The following is an 11,158-nucleotide window of genomic DNA, read 5'->3' as shown; positions in this document are numbered from 1 at the left end:
GCTACTATGCATGCCACACCCTTCTAAGGACAGAGTGTTTAACCCTCATAATAACCCTATGAGGCCTGTACCACGATCCTATTTCATAAATGAAGAAAATAAAGATCTTGGAGGTTCAGTATCTTAGTCTGAGTCATAAAGCTGGTACGTGGCAGAACTAGGATTTGGCAGGTGGTTTTGTTTTTTTTGGTGTACCATTGTAGGAGTTTTATTTTCTCAGAATATAATTATTTTTAAGTTGTTTTTACTGGAGTATAATTGATTTACAATGCTGTGTTGGTTTCTGTTGTACATCAAAGTGAATCAGTTATACGTGTACATATATCCACTCTTTTAGATTCTGTTCCCATCTAGGTCGTTGCAGAGTATTGAATACAGTTCTTTGTGCTATGCAGTAGGTTATTAGTTGCTTATTTTATATATAGTGGTGTGTATATCTCAGTTCCAGTCTCCCAATTTATCCCTTCCCCTATCCATCTTTCCCCCATGGTAACATCATTTTTTTTTTTTTTAGGGTTCCACATATAAGTGATGTCATATGATATTTGTCTCTGTCTAACTTCACTTAGTATGATAAGCACCAGGCCCATCCATGTCACTGCAAATGGAATTATCTCATTTTTCATGACTGAGTAATGTTCCATTGTGTGTGTGTGTGTACATATATACATATGTGTATATACACACCACATCTTCTTTATCCATTCCTCTGTTGGTGGACATCTAGGTTGCTTCCATGTCCTGGCTATTATAAATAGTGATGCAATGAACAACTGGGGTACACGTATCCTTTTGAATGATGGTTTTCTCCAGAAATATGACCAGGAGTGGGACTGCTGGATCTTTTGGTAGCTCCATTTTTAGTTTTTAAAGGAAGCTCCATAGTGTTCTCCACATTGGCTGTGGAGATTTATATTCCCACCAATTGTGTAGGAAGGTTCTCTTTTATACACACCCTCTCCAGCAATTATTATCTGTGGACTTTTTAATGACAGCCTTTATAACTAGTGCAATGTGATACCTCATTGTAGTTGTGGTTTTCATTTTTCTAAGAACTAGTGATGGTGAGCACCTTTTCTTGTGCCTCTTGGCCATCTGTGTGTCTTCTTTGGAGAAATGTTAATTTACACCATCCGCCCCCTTTCTGACTGGGTTATTTGTTTTGTTGGTATTGAGCTGCACGAGCTGTTTGTATGGTTTGGGAGGTTAACCCCCTGTTGGGCTTGCAGGTGGCTTTAACTCCAGTATCTGTTCTCTTAGCTCCTCAGCTAAGAGCAGAACTTCTATGGAAACTCTAGTACAGTGTGATAAATACCATAATAGGATTGAGAAAAGAGAGGAGGGTGAATTATGCCTCCTGGACAAATATGAGGATGATAAGAAAAATGGACATTTTGGGGGGTCTTGAAGTAAGAGTGTGATAAGCGAAGAAGAGGGTAAAGGATGCAGCCCAGAGAGAGGGAACAGATACTCTTAAAACTTCTCCCTCCCCCGGGAGTCCTGTCCTCTCTCCTTTATATACACCCTAATCCGATCCTGCTCTCCTCTTCTGTCTGAACTAGCTGTTAAGGTAGGGTCGTATACCAGGCATCTCTCCCAGGGCTGTTTATTCTTAGGTCTCTCCCTTCAAGAGTAAAACAACACTTGGTCCTTAGTGAGAAGTGAGGAAAGGCGGAGTGGAAAGGGTCCCCAGTACTCCCCGCTTCTCCCCGCGTCCCTAGGCCTGATCTAAGGTTTCCCAGAGAACCTCACCCACGTAGGGCCAACCCAGAATGTGGATCCTCGAGAACCAGCAGAACTGCCATAACCTTGAGGCCTCAAACAACACATTCCCCTCCTTCAACATCAGTTTTGTCAGATTAAAAATCTAATAGCAGGCTGTCGTTGAATCTGAGAGAAGAGATGGCAGTAAAAGGGAGAATCTGATTCCATAATGGAAGGCAGGTGATTTGTAAACTTGGTTTTTCCAGCTGTCTGCGCTACGTAAATGGCAGAAAGCCTTCGCATGCATCTGTCTTCCCAGTTCTGGCTTTCCCCCACGCACTGTCCTTCCGCTTCTGTTTCACTGGCCTTGGTGCCCAGTCCCTTTATTGCTCCTGTTTGCCCGTCTGGGACTCAGAGTGTTGTCCTCACTTCTCCCCGCTCTCGGTTCAGCCTCCTTCTCTCCTCAGCACCCCGTAACCTGCCCTTCACACTACCCCTGATTACGTCATCAGGGGCTCTGCTTCCTGCTGCCCCATCACTGGCCTCCCTCCTGCATCGCCTCTTTCGCCACCTCTGAAGCACAGATAGAAATCACCCTGGCAAATGAATGACTGGATACCATGTGATAACATGTAAATCATTTCCCTTGCATTGAATTCACCACGTATAAAAGTGCTTGGGGTGTGCCCTGCTTTGGGTTAAGTCTGCCTAGGCTCTTTTGATTGCAAGGAATTTATCTTAGACTAACGCAGAAGGCCTCACATGGAAAACACCGTAGGCAGTGCTGGCAGGGTTCGACCTTGGGATCAGAAATGCAAAAGCCTCCAGGAAGAGGCAACTGGTGCTCTCCAATTCCTCCTCCTAGTCTGTTTGTTTTTCTTCCGCTGTCTGCAGACTAGCTCTCAATGCTTCGCAGAGCACGGGGTCAAATGTAGTCGGCCTGCACAGTTGGAGTTTATGGTCCCGTGGAAGATGAGTCACTGTCAGATCTTAGTGGGTCTGATTGGCTTAGCCTCGGGCAGCTGACTGTCCCTTGTCCAATCACTGAGGCCAGGCTGGCTGCCTTGATCAATGCAAACATAGCTCCTTGTTGCCCACTCTTGTCCGGTGGAAAGAATTCTGAGAAGGGGAGTTTGGGGCCGCCAGATACTCCTGAAGCTGTCTATTAAGTTGTCTGTTGTCTGTAAGGAAGGACATGATGTCTAGCATCTTAGCACTTAGGCTCTATTGGAGAAAATGAGTTGAGTGAGTTAGGGTTACTTCAAACACAAGTGAATACTTGATTTTGAGGAAGGAAATTGGTGTTTATGAAGGACGTGTCGGCTTCAAGGAAGTATAAGTCTTTGAGTTTTGGAGAGAGTGGTTTATTTCAGATGAGAAAAGTAGAAGGATCATGAGTTCCTAACAGAGTGAGGGTAGTGAAGACGTCCTCCTAGGGAAGATTCAGTTTGCAATGGTGATGGCTGAGATTAGGTGGGTAAAGTGGGAACATTCACTGGAAGGCTTTGAACATAATTAAATAAGCTCAGACTTATCCCATTGAGGACAAGGAATTAGACATTACGGGCAGCCAACAAAGTTAATAATAATTACAAAAATAATATCATCCAAAAGACAGTCTCTGGTATTGTTTCCCCAAATGACTACAAAGACATCTTTACAGTTTGATTTTTGAAATCAAAATTCAAACAGAGTCCACAGATTGCATTTATGCAGCTAACATGTCCCTGAGGAATCTTTTAATCTATAAAAATTTCTCCTCTCCTTTAGTTTTCTTTACCATTTATTTGTTGAAGAAACTGAATCCTTCATGTAGAATTTCACAGATTTTAGGTTAATTGCATGGAGGTTAGGTTAATTTGATGGAGAGAGATGTTGTTCTATTTCTCATATATCCTCAAAATTGGTGTTGGGTCTAGAGCAGCCCTGTCTATATGGTGACCACTAGTCATGTGTGGTGATTGGGCATATTCAGTATGGTTAATCTGAATTGTAACGTGCTGGAAGTATAAAATACACACCAGATTTCAAAGACTTACTGTGGAAAAAAGAGAATGTAGAATAATTTATTAATATTTTTATATTTATTACATATTAAGATGAAAATATTTTGTAGTGAAGTTCGCGTGTCGCTCGGTCACGTCCGACTCTGGGACCCCCGGAATGTAGCCCGCCAGCCTCCTCTCTTCATGGGATTCTCCAGGCGGGTTGCCATTCCCTTCTCCAGAAATTCCTGACCCAGGGCTCGAGCCCAGGTCTCCCTCCCACACTGCAGGCAGATTCTTTACCCTGAGCCACCAGGGAGCCCTAGTGTATTTTGGGTATATTAGCTAAATGAAATACACTTAAAAGTTAATTTTACCTCTTTATTGTTGTTTTTTTTTTTAATGCATCTACTAGAAAATTTTAAATCACATAATGTAGCTTGTATTTCCTTTCCATTGGGCAGTGCTGGTCCAGAGGTTTAATTAGATTCATATTCTTTTTCTTTTTGACAAGAGTACTCCAGAGGTAATGTGGTATATACTTCTTCCTCCTCTCCTTCTTCTTTTTCTTTAATATTTATATATTTGGTTATGCTGCATCTTAGTTGCAGCACTTGGGATCTTCAATCTTTGTTGTGGCACGCAGAATCTTTTTAATTGTGGCTTGAGAACTCTTCGTTGCGGCATGTGGGATCTAGTTCCCTGATCCTGGGGATGGAGCCCAGACCCCCTGCGTTGGGAGCATGGAGTCTTAGCCACTGGACCACCAGGGGAGTCACAGTATACATCTTCTTGCACCACATCTGGAGGCATATTATCCAGCTGTCCTGCTTTTCAATGATGTTGAGATTGATCAGTGGTGAGGAAGAGAGAAGCAGGTCCTGATGGGAGTGGGCCCAGCACTCACAGCTAAAACTCTGGTGTTTTGTTAAACATCAAAAATTTCACAGAATGCAAACATCACGTAGGATCGCTTTGTGAATGTAACGGAACAGGAGAAAGATATGGGGGCTCCATGGTCGTGTGTGAGCACATGTAACAAGAAGAAACATTGTCCAAACCACAAAACTCCCTTCCCTAGGGGCTAGTATGAATGGCTGTTGTTTCTTTACCAGTTATAGCTTTAGCTTTACTTTGTTCCTTCTGCCTTTTAGATTAGAATTATTAAAATAGCCAATAACAGAATCACTCTGGTCCTGACAGTATCCAGTTAAGAGCAAAGCCCCCTTTCCTTGAACTCTCCCCCAAATTATTACCAAGGTCAAGTCTTCTCGGTCCTTTCTGACACCCTCTTTTTTTTTTTTTTTTCTGAAACCCTCTTATTGAGACCTCCATGGCTGCCTTTGATGTGCATTCTGCTTTGTTACAATGAGATGATAAACACAGATTTGTTTGAATGCAAGCTATTCCTAGTAGACTTTGGTTAGAGAGCATTGACAGTGGGTTTAGGTAGTGTCAACCTCATCCTTCCATAATCAAGGTCATTCAGTAAATTCTTAAGCAGGGGTACAACTTAATGCAATTATTTGTTCTGGGAATTACATGGACATGAGTTAGTAACTGAACAACAACTTAATGCAATTAGATGTCCTGCACAGTAGCTATTGGTAACCATTGTGAAACTAGACTTATGAGTCCAACCAATTATTGAAACCTTTTTTACAAGTAAACCTAAGCCTATCTGGTCGTTGTGTTAGTTTGCTGGGGCTGCTGTCAAAAAGTACTGTATTCTCAGTGACTTAAATAACAGTTTCACGGTTGTCCTTCAGTTCTGGAGAGTAGGGGTCCAAGATCAAGGTATTGGCAGGACTGGTTCCTTCTGAAGGCTGTGAGACAGATCTGTTCCATGGCCCTCCCCTAGCTTCTGGTGGTTTGATGGCCATCTTTGTGTTCCTGGGTTTATAGATACTTTAACCTGATCTTTGCTTTCATTACATGTGGGTTCTTTCTGTGTATCTGTCTCCAGACTCCCCCTTTTTGTAAGGATACCAGTCATACTGGATTAGAGCTCATTCTAACAGCTTCATTTTAACTTCATTATCTTTGTGAAGATCCTCTCTCCAAATCAGGTCACATTTTGAGGTACTGAGGGTTAGGACTTCAGCATAGGCATTTTTCAAGTATATAATTCAGCTCTTAATTGTCATTCATAACTATTAGATTGCTTTTGGAAGGAATCAGTAGCCCACAGTCTTAGAAGTCAGTGAGAGTAGATACTTTCTGACAGTCTCACTGTAATTCATTTACATTCAAAGTGAGTCTTCTTTTTCTTTTTAATTGGAGGATACTTGCTTTACAATGTCGTGTTGGTTTCTGGGTACCAAAGTGAGCCTTTAACCAAACTCTGTACACATATGGACATTTATTTAACAAACATATATCCATAAGTAGAAACAGTTCATGTAAGCTGTTCTGTAATCTCACGAAGTCCCAGTTCTCTTCTCTTTTGGGCCTCTAGCCACAAAACAGAAGGCTTGTATGAAGGCTTCATCTGAGCTAGAGGTATGATTCAGTTAACCTTATAGTGGAAGCAGCCCCAAAGAATTCTCTGAAATCAGGGCTGGACATAGGACCATTTCTGATTTTATGTCTGGGCACCATCCTTATGGGCAAAGGTGAAGAGTTCACCTTACTTGTGAAAAAGGGGCGTGTCTATAAAACATTCTATCTTGAACAGCACCAATTTTACCAATGGCAGTTCATTTATAGTATCCATTATATTACTAAAGAAGTCACTAATTTCACCAATGAAAGCCTATTAATAACATTTATTATAATGAGCAAAGTCTCTGGTGTTGATTGAAGGTAGCTGAAGCCTTCTGATATTCCTCTTTGGTGTACAGCACTTTGATTAAATGCTAGCTATGAATTCTTGATTAGGGCAACCAACTGTCCTAAGACTATACATGGAGACTAGCAGACACACACAGCCTGAGCCGAAGTGTTTAAGGTAAATTACAGACATCATCACCTGGCCACACGCATCACCTGGCCACCATTTTCAGAACATGCTTAGAAGGGTGCATAATAAATGAATGTACCTTGGAGTATAAGGACCATGGAACTCGGTCAAGTGGGCCCTTAGTCAGCAATCTTTGTGATCTTGAGCAAATCTTTTAAATTTGTTGGGTTTCATTTTCATCTATAAAATGAAAGTCCTAAATTAAATGATCCTTTAAGTTCCCTTCAGCACTTTAATTCTACAATTCAATTCCAAGAACTAATAATTCAATAAGTATAAAATAATGTAATATAGACTGAATACACAACTGCTCAGAAGAAATGGTATAAAGATGAAATTGGATTACCCAAGGAAGATTTTGGGGGGTAGTAAGACAAGACCAGTTTCTAGTGAATTATTTCATTTGACAGTGTGTATGTGTATGCACAGATGTGTGTATTTTTCTGTCTCTCTCTTTCTCCCTTTCTTTCTTTCCCTATCATGAGCCCACCGGCCTTTGTAGATCAAAATGATTCTTGGCACTCTAAGACTCAAACCTGGGACATTAGATACCATTTAAGGTGACTCTGGTAACTTTTAGTATTTGTGTCTGGTGTTGAGGCAGAGTGTTTTGCTTGCTTGAAGTTGACAAGTTCTTATGCAGATCTGTGTGCCAGCTTCAATTCAAAAAAGCCCTGCGTCCTACCAGCTAAGCTCTGACCCTTCTCTCGTGTCACTTGAAGTAAAATGGCTATTTACCTGATCAAAGTCTGAACAAAGATGTACATTCCTTTCTGGTCAATAAGAAAGGAAAGAGTATACTGATTTCATATACCTTGATTAAAGCATTCAAATCCTAAACATTGCCATAGGCACGCTATTCACACGAACCCCACAGGCAGACTAGCTCTACTTCGTTGAATGGAGGGTGCTTCGCAGCACTTCCCAGACTTCTGCCTGCGTGTGCCAGGGGAGGTGTAGTTACTCTCCTTTGTCTGGGATGAAAACACGTGCTGAACGCAAGGGGGATGGAACTCGCTGCAGTGTCCACAAGGGCTAAGGAAGTAAAGTCAATGCCAAGAGTCAGCTGACAGGCCAGCTGGTGAGAGTCAGGGGGACGCAAGGGGCAGACCTGGCCCGTCCAGGGGTAAGGCTACCAGCCAGCCCAGTGGCATCTGGACCTCCAAGGTGGCTAGATGCTCCAGCATGTCCAGTGCTAGATGCTACACTATTTCCCTAAAACTGGAAAGCCAGATTTTTCTGTAACAGTTCTTTCCTGTTAAATGTTGGTAATGAACTCAACCTTCTTAAAGCTTCATAGGCTGAACAAAACATCCATCTGTGCACTGTGGACATTTAAGCCATGGTTTTTTCCTGGAAAAAAAAAACAAGGGCTTTATACACACCTGGGAACAAAGTTCAGCCAAGTCACTTATTGGCTATGTAACTTTGAGTAGGTATCCAAAATGTCTCAGCCTTATTTTTCTCCTAAGTGCAGATGAGGGTGTTTTCTCTATTTAATAAAGATACCCTATTGAATGTTGACTGAGAGTAGGTATTTGACAAGGCATGCAAGTACAATAAAAGAGATACTTGTGTTTGTTCTTTTCAGACACCCTTTAGAACAGTGGATATAAATTGAGTGCTCATGGGTTAAATTCCACCCACAAATCCTTTTTCTGAAGTTAATATATAATTTACGTATAATATTGTATTATAATAGCTTCAGGCATACAACCCAATGATTTGGTATTTACATGTATTGTGAATTGATTGCTACAATAGCCCTACTTAACAACTATCACCACACATCGTTATGCATTTTTTTTCTTGTGATGAGAACTTTTAAGACACATATCCTTAAAAAAATTTTGCTTGTGATTTTTTTTTTTTTTTCTTCTGGGTTTCAGTATGCCCTCCATCATTCTGCTTACTCTCAAGACTGAGCAGAAACAGGGTAGTTTGCCCAGAGGAAATTCAGTTTTCTCGTCTTTGCTCACCATGATCTGACTGTATTTCAGGTTGTCAGTTCATTTTAACTATAGCCAGTGGTGTCACATTTGAATGAATTAGTAATAATAACAGATTACTTACAAAGCTGCAGGCAACTACTTGTTCAGTCGCTCAGTCATGTCTGACTCTGACACCCCATGGACTACAGCATGCCAGGCTTCCCTGTCCTTCACTATCTTCCAGAGCTTGCTCAAACTCGTGTCCATCGAGTTGGTGATGCCATCCAACCATTTCGTCCTCTGTCGTTCCCTTCTCCTCCTGCCTCCAATCTTTCCCAGCATCAGGGTCTTTTCTAATGGGTTGGCTATTTGCATCAGGTGGCCAAAGGATTGGAGCTTTAGCTTCAACATCAGTCCTTCCAATGAATATTCAGGGTTGATTTCCTTTAGGATTGACTGGTTTGATCTCCTTGCATTCCAAGGGAATCTTCTCCAACACCACAGTTCAAAAGCATCGATTTTTCAATGCTTAGCCTCCTTTATGGTCCAACTCTCACGTCCATACATGACCACTGAAAAAACCACAGCTTTGACTAGATGGACCTTTGTCGGCACAGTAATGTCTCTGCTTTTTAATACGCTGTCTAGGTTGGTCATAGCTTTTCTTGCAAGGAGCAAGCATCTTTTAATTTCATGGCTGCAGTCACCATCTGCAGTGATTTTGGAGCCCAGGAAAATAAAGTCTGTCACTGTTTCCATTGTTTCCCCATGTATTTGCCATGAAGTGATGGGACTGGATGCCATGGTTTTCATTTTTTGAATGTTGAGTTTTAAGCCAACTTTTTTACTCTCCTCTTTCACCTTCATCAAGAGACTCTTTATTTCCTCTTCTCTTTCTGCCATAAGAGTGGTGTCATCTGCATATCTGAGGTTATTGATATTTCCCCTGGCAATCTTGATTCCAGCTTGTGCTTCATCCAGCCCAGCATTTCTCATGATGCATTCTGCATAGAAGTTAAATAAGCAGGGTGACAATATACAGCCTTGACCTACTCCTTTTCCTATTTGGAACCAGTCTGTTGTTCCATGTCCAGTTCTGACTGTTGCTTCTTGACCTGCATACAGGTTTTGCAGGAGGCAGGTAAGGAGGTCTGGTATTCTCATCTCTTTAAGAATTTTCCACAGTTTGTTATGATCCACACAGTCAAAGGCTTTAGCGTAGTCAATGAAGCAGATGTTTTTCTAAAATTCTCTTGCTTTTTCTATGATCCAGCGGATGTTGACAATTTGATATCTGGTTCCTCTGCCTTTTCTAAAACCAGCTTGAATATTCTCAGTTCTCAGTTCACATACTGTTGAAGCCAGGCTTGGAGAATTTTGAGCATTACTTTACTAGCGTGTGAGATGAGTGCAATTGTGGGTAGTTTGAACATCCTTTGGCTTTGTCCTTCTTTGGGATTGGAATGAAAACTGACCTTTTGCAGTCCTGTGGCCACTGCTGAGTTTTCCAAACTTGTTGGCATATTGAGTGCAGCACTTTCACAGCATCATCTTTTAGGATTTGAAATAGCTCAGCTGGAATTCCATCATCTCCATAATAATAATAACAACAAACTACTTACAAAACTGCAGACAGCTACTATGATAAGCCTAAAAGACAAGTATTGCCATTGGGCCATTATTTTAATCCTGATATTAGTATGTTGACTACTTTTCCCTCTGTTTCTGTGTCCTCATGTGGATATGCTAATACTTCTGACTTTCTTAATTCTTTGTTACATCAAAGTCAGAGTGTCTTCTGTTTAAAGCGCAGAATCCCATGGCAGCTTTCATCTCTGCATTACTAAATAGTGACACTGAGGGCATGTAAACTTTGCTGTTAAACATGGGACTAGGCAGTTTATAGTAACCCACCCTTTTCAAAGTTTTACGAGCATGCTTCAATAGTCCCATCTCATTTGAACTTCAAAGCAGCTCTGTTTCTATCCCCACTTCATGACGTGAAAAGTGAAATGTAGTGAAGAAACTCAACTTGCCTGTGTTTGCAAAGCTCGCAAATCCCTTTTTAGGGCAGCTTTCAGTTGTCTGGAGTGGATGTCAGTTTCCTCCCTTGAAATGAGGCATGAATTCTTCAGTTGGTCCCTTTCCCTGGCGGTCTGCTATTTTCAGATTTGCCACATGCTCGTCTCTTAGCCATCTGAGTTTGTGACCCCAGCATACAGGATATTCTCTTGACACTGGATGTCACGTAGTGACCCTGACCACCGTATTTCCAGTCCCTACTGCATCAGACTGTTCAGTATAAGAATATATGTATATGTAAAACATATATGTATAACACTGACTGTGGATAATCAATAGAAACTTTATCACCTGTCCAGAGACTGGCCAGTGCAATCAGAATAATAGTAAATTAGTGATTTTATATGGCTTCAGTTTCGGCCATGGCTCCAAAGCATTAATGTTCATTTGCCCAGCATATTCTGTGCTAAAAACATGAAATAAAAATCCAACTTATAGTGTTTCCTCTATCAAATAATAATTAAAAGGTTCTGTCTCAGGGGCTTGGGAAATAT

This window comes from Odocoileus virginianus, chromosome 4 (assembly GCF_023699985.2).
Source record: "Odocoileus virginianus isolate 20LAN1187 ecotype Illinois chromosome 4, Ovbor_1.2, whole genome shotgun sequence".
Classification (NCBI taxonomy): Eukaryota; Metazoa; Chordata; class Mammalia; order Artiodactyla; family Cervidae; genus Odocoileus; species Odocoileus virginianus.
This window is presented reverse-complemented; position numbering follows the sequence as displayed.